This window comes from Cicer arietinum, chromosome 3, assembly GCF_000331145.2.
Source record: "Cicer arietinum cultivar CDC Frontier isolate Library 1 chromosome 3, Cicar.CDCFrontier_v2.0, whole genome shotgun sequence".
In the NCBI taxonomy this organism is placed as follows: domain Eukaryota; kingdom Viridiplantae; phylum Streptophyta; class Magnoliopsida; order Fabales; family Fabaceae; genus Cicer; species Cicer arietinum.
The window spans coordinates 26,061,786-26,065,890 of NC_021162.2; positions in this window are offsets into that span (position 1 = coordinate 26,061,786).

The window sequence follows — 4,105 nt, forward strand, 5'->3', positions numbered from 1 at the left end:
TTTTCTGAAACTATATAAACTGAATCAATCACAATTTTTATAACAAAAAGAAAGAACTGAAAGAATTTCATTAACTTTTCGAAAAATACACTTTGAGAAAAATTATTGTAACTCACAAACATTATTGGAAAATACTTAGTGTGAGAATTCATTGTGATTGAATCAAGTGTTTTAGTCTTTTTGAAATAACCATCTTTGTTAAAGAAAGAGAGTGAAAATCCAGTATTGTGAAACTAGTGGTTATCTTTTAGAGTGTGTGTGATCATCTAAAAGAGATCTCAATCTGATCTTGCTAGAGCTTGGTGATTAGTTCTTAAGGATAGATTGGTTGTTGTTGTAGATTGATGTTGAGTTAGATGTATATGCATTGAAGTGCTGGAAAGTCTGTAAGCATACTCAAATCATTTCTAGTAAAGGCTGGAATCAGTAAGTGATTTCGAGACTGGATGTAGACTATCGAATAGATAGTTGAACCAGTATAAAAATCCATGGTGCACACTTCTCTATCTCTATACTCTTTATCTTGATAATACATGTGTTCTTGAATCTCAGTTCTGAATAAGTTTTGAATCTATTATTGTTAAATTGGAATTACTATTAAACAAGTTGGTTTTAATATTAAGTTCATCACTTAGGAAGGAATTGGATAATCTGGTTAATAATATTGTGTACAACTTTCTAAGGATAGAGGCCATTCCACCAACAATATTTACTCATTCTCTATCAACAAAAACATGTATCCAAAACCACATTTAGAACACAAACATATATCAACGACCTCTACCAACATAGGAACAAAAACATATATCCAAAACAACTTCTACCAATATAGCAATATAGGAACACAAACATATATCCAAAACAACCTTTACCAACATAGTAACACACATATATCCAACAAACATTAGTCGTATATCTAATAAATTTTATTCAATTAATGGATTTGAAAGTTTACTCCCCAATGAAGATATAATCAAAGAGAGGTTGTCAAATAACCTGTGATATATGTTATTAACTTACAGTCGTGGCCAAAATACGGATGGAAACAAGCTAGAGTACGGGTTTTTTAATTAGCAGTTTGTTGTTTATTTAATTCACAATATATTGCTTAATAATAATTATTGAATTAATGATAAATGTGATGTAGGTTTATTTGGACTTCGGTCCACCTGTGCCGAATGTAGTCATAGTAGGATTTGAGAACAAAATGGGAAAAAATATTTGATAACAAAAAACTCTTGGGGAATATGTGAAGAGCACGTGGTGAAAACGCTTTTGGGATAAACTTATATTTTGTATCCCATAATATGAAGTAAGTTTATGATTTTAGTTTGTTAATCTAAAATTAGATATTGTAAGTAATTTATGTGGGTATTTGGTGAGAATGATAGTGAAAATTAAAAGGGTTTCCACTTTTTCCAATTAAAAGGGTTTACACTTAGATATGATGAAAGGAGTTAATCTGTCTATATAAACAAAAAATCAATGTAACAAATTCTCTAAGTCCAAGCTAACAAACTAACTTGGATTATAATTCTAATAACTGTCTAGCTTGACTGAGGCTAATAGTCAACCAAATCCATTGTCAGCTTAAAACTGAGCTGACTGACTACCAATCGTTTTGTCACCGTGTGCTACTAGCGTCCTCGATGTGTGCTACTATCTTCCTCGATGTTTTCTAATAGTTTATGTTAATTTGTTCTTGGAGGTTGATTTTATTTTGTTGTATTATTTCAATTGAATGAGTTTGTAATTTGAAATCGTGACACCCTTAGGTTTTTTAAATTGGAAGACTAATGTTTGTTTGTGTGTTGGTGACTTTGTGGCCACCGAGAAAATGTGACTAATACTTGTTGTTGGATATATGTTTGTGTTCCTCTATTGGTAGAGGTTGTTTTGGATATATGTTTGTGTTCCGTAGAAGTCGTCTAGTGTATATGTTTGTGTTCTTCTATTGAGGTCGTTTTGGATACATGTTTGTTCTCAGATAGTTTGTGTTTGATTTTATGACATTTTACTTTTAAAGATGTTTGCGTTGAAAATTATCTGCCTCGAATACAATGATACAAAACCTACCAATATATTCCAACAATAAATGTTATTCTATTGAAAACCTTCCCCAACCCTATTTTTTTTATGTGTCAGTAGTAAATATTTGTCATGTGTTTTTTTATTTTTATCTCTTACAAATATTTATCATGTATTTTTTTAATATTTATCATGTATTTTTTTAATATTTATCAATGACAAGTATTTGTCTCATATTTTTTAATATTTATAAATGAAAATTATTTGTTGTGCATTTTTTTAGTATTTATCAATGACAAATATTTGTCCCGTGTTTTTTATTATGTATCAATGACAAATATTTATCCCATAATTTTTTATATTTAACACAAAAAAGCATTTCTTTTAAATTTTTTATGCATTTGTTATAAATATTTATTATGTGTCACTTTTAAATATTTCTGAATGACAAATATTTGCCCCATTTTATTTTAATGTTTAACACTAACAAATATTTGTCCCATGTGTTTTTTATGCATTAGTTATAAGTATTTATTCTACATTTTTTTTAATATTTATCAATAACAAATATTTATAATATCTTTATTTTAATATTCAATCCATCGTTGAAATTGAAGAGGATATTGATTTTTTTGTTAACATTCTCATTTTAATAGCAGTTTTTCCATTAGTGTTCTCATTTGTTAGATTAAATAAGTATAATAATATGTTTCTAAAAAAAAATATAATAATATGTCTAAGAGAGTGGAAAAAAGAAAAAATTTGTGGAAAATAAAATAATTGAGTGATATCGATATGTCTATATAATAATGATTAGAGAGTAATATAAAAAATTATGATTTTGTTTTTGAAATAGCTAAACATAATATATTAAAATCTTGAATTAATTATTTAATATCATCAACAATTCATATTAATATACCATCAGATGAAATTGTGTAATACCATTTGATAAATATAATTATATATTTAAACAGATTATTCAATTATATGTATCTATTCATCTATTATTAGAGATTTTAGTGGTTAATTAGTTAATTTAGTTACTTACATTAAGTTAGTTCTTATACTCTAGTTAGTTGAGTTCTTATACATTAGTTAGACGGTTATTTAACTAGTTATATAATTCTAGGTAACCCTCAATAGAATTCATTTTTTCAATTATTAATAGGATTCAAATTAATTTTTTTATATTTCTCTTTTATCTATAAATGGTTTAAATAAAAAATCTATCAAATTAAATAATCCATTAACACAAAATTCGTAATTCACCTTTGCTTTTGACCCATTGTATTTGTTTTAGCACAAAACTGGGACACGTGTGTAATCTGAGTTTTATTTTTCTAAAATTTTATATATCTATGAATAATTATATTTTTTCAACTTTTTAAGACAATCATAATTTTCAAATCTCAAACTCCACAATGTTATGCCATTGGTTGAAATATGTGAATTAACTGTGACCTTATATAGCTTAATACAAATTCTACATCAGAGTATGAAGTAGAGTTTATCACATTATTTGTTTTTCAAGTATGAAATATGTTTTATGATGCTATTTCCCAAGTATGAAGTATCTAACAATAAAGGAGTCAAGAAGAAGGGGATGATGACAATCATACTTGATATAGTTTGGTTGAATTGATTATTCGGTGCATATCTATAGTTTCCTACCAATGCCCGATAAATGGTCAACCTAACAAGGAGATCAAGCCTACAAGAGGATTTCGCCAATGTGATCCATTTCTCCCTACCTCTTCATTTTATGTGTTGACATCCTTTCATAAAGTTAAAATTTGGGGAGATAACTGGATCTTTTCCACCCATGGCTTTAAAGCTATTAGTTGTATCACACATTTATGATAAATTTGCTGGACATTGTGGAATGATCTCTGCCAATTTGTTGTGTGCCAAGATGAGCATTTCAGGTGAATTTTTATTGCAAACTGACAGAGATATCACCACTACTATTTAAAACTAAGATCAAGTCTATATAGGCCGTGCAAATGATTCATGGAGAATTGCTCTATTGACATAAACAAGTTTTTGAGAGAGGGCCAAAATTTGTAAAAATCTA